This window comes from Tamandua tetradactyla, chromosome 18, assembly GCF_023851605.1.
Source record: "Tamandua tetradactyla isolate mTamTet1 chromosome 18, mTamTet1.pri, whole genome shotgun sequence".
NCBI lineage: Eukaryota > Metazoa > Chordata > Mammalia > Pilosa > Myrmecophagidae > Tamandua > Tamandua tetradactyla.
The window spans coordinates 12,588,534-12,600,896 of NC_135344.1; the positions used below are offsets into that span (position 1 = coordinate 12,588,534).

The 12,363-nt window shown below is 39.4% G+C and overlaps 1 protein-coding gene across 1 annotated transcript in view; it reads right to left on the reverse strand.

Moving 5' to 3' along the window:
* DOK6 (docking protein 6) overlaps positions 1–12,363 on the reverse strand; it is a 452,915-nt gene that overhangs the window by 204,543 nt on the left and 236,009 nt on the right. The window lies entirely within an intron of this gene.

The window sequence follows — 12,363 nt, forward strand, 5'->3', positions numbered from 1 at the left end:
GTTTTCCTGGGTCCTTTTATGTACGTCTATCTTGTAAAAACGATATAACTAGATTTTTAAATCCAATTTGAGATTTCTTAAAAAATAAAACAAAACACACAGGCACTTGACTTTATTTGGATTTTTATTGACCATTTCATTCTGTGTTTTCCACTTGTCATGACATTTAATTTTTTCTTCTCCTTTGTGTTCTGCTCCTCCAGAGGTTCTGAAACTTTATCATGCATTGGAGTCACCTGGACGGCTTGTTATACTCATTCTTGGGTAGCACCGCAGAGCTCCTACTCAGGGGGGGCCATGCTGTGGGGGGGGGCGGGGGGAGCATGATAATTTGCATTTCTAACGAGGTCCCAGGAGAGGCTGCTGCTGCTGATTCTGAGACATTACTCCGTTTTATATAGTATTTATTCACATTCTTTCTTTACCCTTTTTCTCTTTTTCAAATTTCCTCCCATCTTTGTACCGTATTATTGTCCAATATTTCCTTTATACCTTCTCTTCCAGTCCATTGTTTTCAAACTCATATGATAATTATTTTTCTTAGCATTTTATATTAATGTTACTTTAAACTTCACAATTCATTTGTTTACTTTCAGCCAACATTTATTGAACTTGTACAATGGGCCAGGGCTTTGCAAGTTTTAAGACGTTTATTCTCTACAACAAACCTATGATGTAAGTGCTATAATAAATTTTTTTTTTAATTTTACACGTTTTATTCTTCGTTACACAGGAGTGCTGACACCAGAAGCCACACTTAACCACGGTGCTGCTACCTCTCATAGAGATTTGCCTTTCCCCCTTCCTGATTTTGTTCCCTTCTTCCTAAAGAATTGTATTTTTAATACCTCTTTCCATGCAGGACTAGGTTAATAAACTCCCTATGTCCTTGCATCTCTGAAAAAAGTCTTTCTTTTCCCCTCACTCTTGAGTGATAATTAATCTTGTTAGTTATTTTTCGCCACCATTTTGAAACTATTTCTAGGGTCTTTTGTCAATTGTTGCCAATAGTGTACTAGTCATCTATTTATCTGTCATTCTTTTCTAAAAGGAGCCTGAGTTGTTTTCCTTTGAGTTGCTTTGGTGATTGTTTCCTTTATATTTGATGTTTTGTACATTCACTGTCATGTGTTTATTTGTTGGTGTGACTCTTTTGAAGACATGTCTTTCTTCAAATTTGAGATTTTTCCAGCAATTATCATTTGAATAATGCCTCTCTCCTCTTCACTCTCATTTCTTCCATTAGAAATCCTTTTAGACTTATATTGGACACATGTTGGATATTCTCAATCTATTTTTCATATCTTATCTTAGGATTTTTCTATTTTTTTATTTTTGTCCTGCATGCTTGATGATTTCTTCAAATTTGTCTTCAAGTTAACTAATAATGTCCTCAGATGCTATCTCATCTTTTCCATTATAATGACTTTTCTTATCTCTAGCATTTCTATTGTTTTGTATATATTGTTTTTTATATTATGCCCTTGCAATATGAATATTTCTTATAATTTATTTATTTTAATATAGTTATTTTATATTCTTTGTAAACTTTTTCTATTATTTGCAATTCTCTGGGCAGGCCAATTGCTTTCTTTTTATTGCATCAGTTGGCCTTCCATCATTGTAATTTATTCATATGCTCTGCATTTTTTATTGTAAGCTCATCTTCAGAAGTTTTTTTAATCTCCTCTGGAAAGCTCATGAGCCTGGGATTGCTAAACTCTCCCAACAGAACTATTTCATCTTTGTTTCATTCATAGCCCTACAGCAGTTGGCAATTCTGGATGAATTTTCAGTTTAACATCTACTCGGAATTCTTGCATTATGCATTTAGTTTATATTAGGACATGATATCCTTATGTGAGATGAACCTTCGTTTGGATGACTGTTCTCTACTCGGTGTCTGAGACACATATTGCTGTGATCATTGCTTTCTCAAGGTATTGAGTCAAGTTTTGCTATTCCTTTCTTCAAGAAGGGGAGAATACTTGAAGAGCCAATTTTATGCAAGGAATTCAAGTCAAGAGACCCACTTAAGGTTGACTCAATGTAATACTTCCTGCGTAGAGAAGTCCACAGTTGTATAAATTTGCTTGTTTCCTTGGCTTAGCTACACAGCAATTTTTGAACTTGGGTCTTGATGTCTTTTGTTAGATTTGGAAAATTCTCAGCCATTTTCTTTCCCAGTGGGGCTTTTACATAACTGTTTTTACTCTTCAACTTCAGGGACTCCAATTACATACAGACTTATTCACTGTATCTTATGCATTTTAACTCATTTTAGTTTTTGTTTCTCCCCCTCTATGTTTAGTCTAGATATTCCTTAGTGATTCATTTTTTCAGTTTACTGATCCATTCTTCAGCTGTGTTTAACAGATACTAAATCTACTTTTTAAACTCTTAATTTCATTTGATTCCTTTTTTAATAGGTTCCAGTTCTCTGTTGAAATTCTCCAACATACAATTCATTTTGAAGTATATTATTCATTTTTGAGTATTTTAATCAGTTATTTTAACCCCTATACCTGTAACTCCAATATTTGGATAACCCCTGATCCTGTTTCTATTGACTATTTTTTCTCTTGGCCCTTTAGCCTGTTATGATTGAATACTGGAGAGTACACAAGAAAAGTTATCAGGATAATTTGAGGTTCTGAATGATTTTATTATCTTAGTCCAAAGGGGATTTACTTCAGTTGCTTGCAAGTAGTTAGGGACATAACAGCTTTATTCACTGGTTCAGCTGACTTTATACATCTGGGATGCAGTCTTCGTAAGGACTGACATGCATTCAGTTGCTCTTATCCCTGGGATGTGCCACTTGAGAACATGCCAGAGAGCCTGGGGTGAGGACCCTCTTCCTTGGTGGACCCTGAACTCCAAACTTTGACTCCCAGTGTCAGGAGGCTTTTGAAAGCTCTCTCAGCCACCATCTTCAGCTTAGCTTCTCAGCCACTTAGTGGTTTCTTGCCCATCAGTAAGTGCCTTGTGCAGCAAAGCAGGGTCAAATGTAAGGCTCACACCTCTGTGCTTTCTTCTCTCCGGGATCTTGACCCCTCAGATCCTGATTGCCTTAGAAGCCCTGAACTCCAATTAAAAAAAAAAAACACACAATTCTCAATACCAAGGTACTCAGGTATCTGCTCAAAGTCTCTCATCTCTGTCTGAGCTCCCCACCTGGGGAGCTATGCTTCTTATGAATCAGCAAATGCCTCAAGGGTAAAAGTGGTGCCAAAGGCTGCCTCCACCTAGATGCATCTGCCTTCTAGCTTGGATTGTGGCATTTCTTAGATACCTACAAACTAAATAATTTTTTTAAAAATGTATGACATCTAAAGTAATTTCTTTGTTTCTTCAAGCTTGACTATATAGTAAAAAATACTGTTATATTTTCTATATTCATATGTGAGGTAAAGAGAAGGGGTCTTGTGTGGTCAGCTCAGGTCCTCCTGTGTTTGCATCTCGAATTTATATGCAATGTTCATTTTTCATTAAAATCAAGAGTTTAAAAACTGTGATTTTTTTTAAATTGTTAATTCTGGATTTTAGGAAAATAGGTGTTTTTACATTCATTTTAGTGTTTGTTTAAATAACAACCTTGCTAAAAATTATTTAAGACTTCCTTTGTCATTCCATCCTCTCTGACCAATACACAGAGGAGGTTAGAGCAGAGAGAATCACATGGAAACTGACCATGATCAAAGACCATTCTTAATTTGCTTTTTGTCTTAGTAAATCAATTCCTCTTTAAAACTAACTTTTAGATAAGTTTATTTCTTATTTTGCATCAGAAACAGTGTGAATTTAAAAATGACTGAAAACATTAATTGTATTTAACAAATAGAGGTAAGAGCAATGATTTTTAGTGTGCTTTGTGAGGAGATAGGGCAGAAAACAAGTCAGAAGAGCTGATGACTCCGTGATAGGTGAGGAAGAGGAGTCCCCAAGGAAGTGCCTTTATTTTTGAAGGGAAGGAGAAAGAGAAGAAATATCTGAAGGAGAAATCTGGGGGAAAATAAGGATTTGGACAACGTGCACAAAATTTGACCATATCTCAAATTTGATGGGAAGAATCCAGTTTTGAGGGAGCAGCTGGATTACACGTGGGGGAAAAGGGATAAAAGGATAAAAAATTGCAGTGCTGTTAGACGGTGGTGAGATGTGATCAAAGCCACAGGTAGAGGTCTGACCTCATTTTGGCTCCTCTATAAATTTTCTCAGCAGAGAGGATTGATGCTGATGTAGATGGTGTGTACTCTTTGTAGCAGGAAGTATCCTATAATGACTTCTACTTTCTCTATGAAGTAGGAGAGAGAATCTTTTGTTTATTGACACTTATGTTTTTGGTATCTTTCCACGCAGTGCCTAGGACTAACATTTTCTGTTTATGCACGTGTGGCTAAGAGAATATCTCATATTAAAATTGGACCCCAATATTACCCACTCACTTGAAGAATTGCTGTTATGACACTGCAATGGATCAAATGGGTACAGGATGCTACACACACACACAAAAGAAAAAGGATGGCCGCTTGGAAATTAAAGTACAATATTAGCAGCAAATGGAGGGGCTGGAAGACAAAATTGAGACTACCAGTATTTTATAGTAAGTAGTACAAAAAAGAACAAGAGGTAAAAAAAATAGGAGTTGTAAAAAATTAGACTTGAAAAAAGTGGTCCAACTTTTACATGTAGTAAAAGTTCCAGAATCATTGAACTGAGAAAAAGAACATAGAAAATTATAAAATAAACAATATTTAAAACAACTTAAACTTCCCCAAACTGAAGGGCATGAATCAAGTGCCCTTTTAGAACATCAAGAGTAGAGAGATGATTCAGAAATAACTCAGTCAAAGAAATAACTATGCCACATACAAAGACCATCGATCAAAAATGGTCTTAGTTTTCTCAGCAGCACATCAGAAGCTAAATGCAGTGAGGAAATGCCTTCAAAATTCTAGCATAAATTATTTTCTATATAGAATTTTATACCTAATTAAAGTGTAGACTAACAGTTAAAAGGAAAATTGAACAGATTTTCCGAACCTGATGCTCTCAAACAAGGTATCTATCTACCAGGTTTTTGAGAAGCTATTGAAGGATGTGCTTCAAAACAAAGAAAACAACAAAGCAAGGAAAGAAATAAGGAATATAGGTCTGGAGAGAAGCAAAGAGAATTCCCAGGATGATGATGATGATGATGATGATGATGATGGACTGTAAACAGCTTTTCGGACTTGTTTCATTCCTAAGAAGTGCAGTACCAAGCAACACTCAGGCCTTCGCTGTTGCTCTTCCCTTGTCCGTGTCCTGGTCTGTTGGGCTCACCCAGTGATGGGGGAAGACGGCTGAGGGTTGTCCACTTTCTGTAGCAGAGAATGTGTGAACAGACCTGGTCCCCTTACTCAGGGCAGGTGGGATCCTGATCCCTTTCATTATTTTACCCAGCTCAGAAAGTGAAACTCTCACTTGAAACTATCTTAAGATCTTCGACCCACAGAGGAGCAGTATTCTCTGTATTCAATTTAAAGATACATAAAATCATGCAAGTGTATTTTAAAGCAAGAAGGGAATTTTACAAGGAATTTCTACTGGAAAGGAAAGTCATTCCACGGTGATTTCAAGATGCCTGAGACTCAGATAGGCGACTCTCTTGGAAGGGTCCCATGAGATATATTTTTTAGCATCAGGGAGTCAAATTTTATGTTTTTAAAAATCATTGTTGGGATTACATTGCATGATTAGATGAATATAGGAAGAGTTGACATAATCTTTTATAAGAATGTACATATATATTTTTTATTCTGCTTGCATATTTCTCAGATTGTTTACTTAAGCACTTTATGTCACTGAAAAGAATTATTTCCCTTTGACTTTTCTAAATATGTACTACTTCTTGGTAAGTCTTTGATTTCTATATATTGATCCTATATCGGGATACTAACCTCATTAATGCCCATCCATTTTCAGTTGATTTTTGCATTTCCTAATCATACAATCATGGAGTTTGCATTGACTCAGCAATTTTAAGGAAGAGTTATGCAGAAAAATTTCCTTATGGTAACAAATTAATTTACCAAGGTCTGAGACTACCTCTTGAGGCTGATAAAATAAGTCTCTTCATCCTCAAAGCAGAGGGCAAAGCTTGGCAGGTTAAAGGGACCCCAGCCCTGCGGTCCAGCCCCAACCAACACTCCCTGTTCTCCTCACTGTTACCAGGGACCTGCAGAAGCACAGGATAGTGAAAGCATCGTTCTCTAGACCTCTGTGCTGGTTTGAAATTAGGATGTACCACAGAAAAGCCGTGTTTTAATCCCGATCCAATCTTGTGGGGGAAGCCATTTCTTTCGATCTTGATTCAATACAATTCAATGCAGGGCAGATGTTTTTCATTAGATTATCTCCACAGAGCTGTGACATGCCCAAATGTGGGTGTGACCTTTTGATTAGATGGAGATGTGACCCTGCCTATTCAAGGTGGGTCTTGATAAGTTTACTGGAGTCCTTTAAAAGGGGAAACATTTTGGAGAAACCTGAGAGCTGATGCAGATGCTTGGAGAACAGTTGCTTCAGAGCTGACAGAGCCAACAAAGGACTCAGACAGTTGGAGGTATGAGGCCCAGTAGATGTCACCATGTACCTTCTCATGAGACACTAAGCAAACCAGAACCCAGAGTTGTGTCCCAGTGGAGCTAAGTGAAGGTCCACAGATGCTTAGAGAGGAAACCACTGGAAACAGAGGCTGAAAGCAACAGAGCCCAAGAGCAAGGGGCCAGGAGACACTAGCCATGTGCCTTCCTAGCTGACAGAGGTGTTCCGGACGGCATCAGCTTTTCCTGAGAGAAGGGAACCTCTTTTGGTAGTTTGGACACTTGCTTAGCACTAGAACTGTAAACTTGTAACTTATTAAATTCCCTTTTTGAAAGCCACTCCATTTCTGGTATATTTCATTCCAGCAGCTTAACAAACTAATATAATCTCTGACCTGGAAACCTGGTGCATAAAGTCATGGGTTATTTTTGAATTATAGGAAGTCTCCATTGTACAATGAACAGCTTTGAGGAAAACCTTATTGTAAAAATGTTTAAATGAATATAGACTTACTCTTTTTCTTTCCTGTGATTAGAAGGGCCTTTTGCATTTTATCAGTGATGGGTGCTCAGTAGGGTACCAGAATCCCTCGCATGCCAGGGCTGGCAGGCATCTTAGGAGTGGACACACGCACAGGCTTTTCAACACATTTGCAGACTCCTCAACTGGGAGGATGTGCGGAAAACAGAGATGTAGGCAATGGCCAGGACTCAGGCGTCGCCATCTGGACACTGTGCTCTGACAATAGCATACCCAGTGGGTCTGTGAGCTTAATAGTACAAACCATGTTTCTTTTTATTGTAAGGTTCAGCTCATGTTCTCTCTCCTAACATATGGATTTAAAAAAAATAATAATGTATATCTGAAATTGGCCAGGGACTTGCCCTTCTGCATGGAGGCCAGGAAATAAAAAAGAATTTACTACTATTCCCAATTGCGTGAACAGATATTTTAGCGCTGATGGGAACAGGATGCTGTTCTGATCATTTTCTACAAATTCTATTGAAGCACAAGCCTCAGTATGTACCAGCACCTAGCCAAAGAAAGCTTGAGCACCCAGGATTGATAAGTCCAGGGCGCTTAGCTGTCAGTTAAAGGGAAATTCAATATGCACATTTTCATAGTCTCCAAATCTAACTATCAGCTCTGTTCACACCTTAATGATAAAACAAACATGACATAGTGTTAATGCTGTTACACAAATCATTTCATTTAATCTTTTGATAAACTATCTATAAAAAGATTGGGTAGGAAAATTTAGTCACTTTTCTATTTATATTTGAACAATAGCAGCAATATCTAATGCCAGTGGTATAAAAACCTTGGCTGATTAATGTTATTGGAAGAATTAGATAAAAACTTTGATTACTTATTCTTGAGAGACACATTAAGCCATTTATTGTGATTTTTAAAAATTCCCTGATTAAAGGCCAGCTAACTATAAACTTTCATAGTGGGTTGGTGAACACATCCTTTTCAATGGGAAAGAGAAAGGAAACATGCTTTTGCTTTGTTTGTTTTGCTTTTGGTCAAGAGCAAATGCCTCGTAACTTTTTTGTTTCTTTGCTTGGGCAGGGACCAGGAATCGAACCCAGGTCTCTAGCACAGCAGGCGAGAACTCTGCCTGCTGAGCCACCGTGGCCCTCCTTGTAACTTTGTTTTGTACCTAATTTATGAATATTCTGAAATTCAACGCAATAACAGTTTACATTTCTTTATTTTCAATACCCACCACAAATAATATAGTAAACAGCTTTAGAGATATAAGGTGCAGATGAAGACAACAGTTTTCCTTTCTATGTGTGTGAAGTAAAAGGTGAATGTTGAAAGCGATAAGGAAAAGAGGAAAAAGGAGGTGCTATGTTTCATGAGAAGATTCTTAACCCTAAACCAGCATTTGATAGCCTCTTCATCACTGCAAACCCGCTCTGCAGTGTAAGTCCAAGGAAAGACATTCTCATGCTGCTTTCCTCTGGGCAGCGGAAACCGCAGCCTAAATTTGCTAACAGGAACCTCCTTGCTCTGTCCCAGGAGGCACTGGGTGAAGGGGCTTTCTCTGGTCCTTTGGTCCAATTTTGCTGTCACCATTTTTACTGTTGTCTATTCTTACTCTGATCAGCATGGGATTGACCTACAGGATTCCATGTTCAGAGCTCCTTGTTGCAAGGCTCCTCAAATGTTTCCTCTTTTAAAGGACTCCAGTAAATTAATCAAGACTCACCTGGAATGGGTGGAGTCACATCTCCATGTAATCAGAGGTCACACCCACAACTGGGCGTGTCACGTAGCCATGGGGTTAATCTAATCAAAAGTTTCCAACTCACAGTATTGAGTCAGGATTAAAAGAAATGACTGTTCTCACAAAACTGGATCAAGATTAAAATATGGCTTTTCTGGGGTGTATAATATCAAACTGGCACATATGACAATACATGCAGTATGTGATTCTTGAATGAATTTTGGAGTAAAAAAGTTAGCTATAAAAAAAGGCAGCTACAAGTCAATGTTGAAAGAAGAAAAGTTTGACTGTGGGTTGAATTATTTTATCAGTATTACATATCTTGGGTGGATAATAGTTTTGTATTTACATGAGAACTTTTACTAGGACTCACCTACTGAAGCATCCGCAACTTACTTTTAAAATGTCAGTAAATAAGCGTATGTAGGTAGATAGAGACTGAGAAAGGAAGAGAAATAAAGCAAATACTGCAGAATAGTAACTGTCTGAGGGCCAGGGCGAATGGGTCTTCATGGTTCTATTCATTTAACATTTCTGTAAGTCAGTAATTTTTCAAAATGAAAAATTCAGGGGTTGCTAAATGCCCTTGAAGGCCTTTTGCTTTGGCATCTTTGTTCTCAACTGTTTCACTGAGTGCGGTTGGGGGTGGGTGGACGGGTGGGCTGGAGAACACGCTGTCCCACATCTCAGACGGCTAGCGTGCAGCGTGGTTTTCATACTTCCCGAGCTTATGTGCAGCCAGATGGCTGCGGGAGACTCGGTGAGGGTTTAGGATTCTAGATCATCAGACACTCATCGTTATCCTTAAGGAGCTAGTCGAAAATTCAAGTCAAGAGGCCACATTTTGTAATTTAGGGCAAATTCTCACTGAAGAGACTCTCAAGCAGTGTAATTAGTACGGGCAGCTAAAAATGTAACTAACAAGTCAAACTGTGATTATGTTTGAGACAAAATCACAATCGTAACAAGTTGTAATTGTGGTCCTGTTTTACGGATCTGCTTCTTTAAAAATGTGAATTCATAGGCTCTGTTCCAGCGTTAATGAATGAAATCTGGGGATGACTCCAGAATCTCCAATTTTATCAAATTCTTCCAATAACATTAATCAGCCAAGGTTTTTGAACCACAGGCATTAGATTTTCTTTTCTTTTTTTTTTTTTTTTTTTTTCAGATTGCAGGCTCTGGGAATCGAACGTGGGTCTCCAGCACAACAGGCGAGAACTCTGCCACTGAGTCACTGGTGCCCACCTTAGATTTTACTGTTATTGTTCAAATATAAAAAGGAATGCAATTAGATTCCCCCCTCAGTACTTCTGTATACAGGCTATGGAATGATTAATTGAAATTTTGTGGAACAGCATTATCACGAGGTCATGTTCATTTTATCATTTAGGTTATGCTCAGTTTTTTTAATGAAGAAAAGCAGATAGCACAGGTTTTGAAGCCAGTAAAGAGCAAGCAATTAGATTAATTCATTACTGGGCTGGTGACCTTGTTAAGAACAAGGAAGAGGTCACTGTTATGAAATTCTCATATCTTCTCATGAAAAGCACTCAACAGTAGATGTCTGCCTGCTTCATGGTTATATTTCTTTATGAATTATTGGAAAAAGGAAATATTAGGTGTTACACTAGCTGTAGCTTTAAATAACGATACTCGGCCACTTTCTTTAGTAATGTGTGAGAGTCACATTTCTACAAAAAACAGAAGCAGCTTTGGAACTGTGTCCAAAGCTGCCCCTCCCCGCCCCTGGCCCTGCCTCTCTCAACTCTGGGGTGCTATTGAATCTGTTGTTCAGCAAACAGGAGTGCAAGCTTCTGCTGTGTTCACGGCAGGTTTTCAGTTGCCACCCGACATGCAGAGATGCATCAAGCTGCCATCTCCACCCTCTGAAACCATGTGGCAGATTTGGAAACAGGGGCTCAGGATGGAGAGGCCACCTGCCCACAGCCATGGAGCTGAATGTGGCAGAGTCCTCCACATCTTTCTAACTCCAACGTGCTCTCCTGGGACAGGTCAGCCTCCTCTGAGATAAGGATGAGATAAAGAATCTCTTCGCAAGAAAGCAGACAAGAGAGCTTAGGGAAATGAGATCCTCTTTAAGATGGCATTTGAGAATCTGTTTCCAACGAGGAGAGGGATCAAGAAAAGAGTGGGGATCCTGGTCTCAGGCCATGCTCTGGCCATGAGTGTGAGCACCCAGGCACGTGGGTGGACCAATATCTCAGAGTCTATGTGTGTGTGTGTGTGTGTGTATGTGTGTGTGTGTGTCAAGAGCCCAGGGTAAGGCTAGGCATTGTAACCAGCCCAGCATGCAGAAGTATTCAGACTCACTCTGCAGCATGGAGACCTCAAATTCTTTTGTTTGTTTATAAGAATTATGCTGTAGATTAATCTGGCATAGGTGTACGCAATAGAATGAGCAGAGAGAGGCTGGAGTAGTGAATCAGTTAAAAGGATGACTAAGAAAGGGCCTTTTGCACAAGGCACTCACGGTCATCTGGGGAAGGCAGGTGGTTAGGGCAGGGCTGTGATCCACTTGCAATAGTCACAAGGGGGCAAGGGGCTTTGGTGGACACAGTTCCAAAGCTGCTTAAGTTAGGGACAGCTGTTTCCTGAAGAAGAAATATAGTGGGGAGGGACAGTAAATAGATACTCCTTGGCCAATAATGCTGATAGGTTCTTTGTGCCCGGTTAACATTCATGTTCTCTCTCTCCCTCCCCGTCCCTCTGTCTCTCTGCTTTCATCTTTTGGTTCCTTCCTCTCCTTCCTCCCTCTTTCTCGCACTCATTCTGTGAGACCACAGTTGGTAGGGAACAGAGCAACCAATAAGGCACCACATTGGGATCCCGTGGGCTCTTTAGAGGGGCAGAATAGGAAGATGCTACGAGACCGTGACAGGTCTGTACAAGGACTCAAAGAAGAGTGATCAGCTTTAAAGAAAGCTGAGACAAGGACAGCTGGGAGAGACCATAGAGAATGAGGGGCGGCCCAGCCCCGCGGAGCTGGCAGAAATCCCCACTCTCTCCAATGAACCTGGTTGTTCCTTCCAAACTCTTCCCATATCCCCCTCAAGTATGGGCTCCGGATACTAATTTCCTAGGCAGTAGAAAGCTTCCTACACGACTCAAAGGGTTTGCTGTAAGATAATCAGAGGACCAGCAGAGACCTGGAGAGAACGGTATTGCAAGCTTTGCTTCTCGGTTTCCTCAGGACAGTGGAAAAGCAACTCATAAGAGTCTGGAATTTCCTTGTGCTCAGACAGCTTTGGAGCATCAGGGAGGCCTTGCTAGGGAGCCCCAGTGATAAAGCATTACTGCCTGGTTCATGTATTTTTCTAGCTTTTTAAAAAATTATGCTTCTATTACTCCTATCACCTTGACTGTAGGAGAAGGAGCACAGAATTTGAAATAAAAGAAGTCTTGAGTTTATGTTCCAATTCCATTTACCAGTTTCAGTTTCTTCAGCTATAAAATGAGGACAATGAGACCTACCTCCCAGAACTGTAAATATCAAATGAGAATAATGTGCC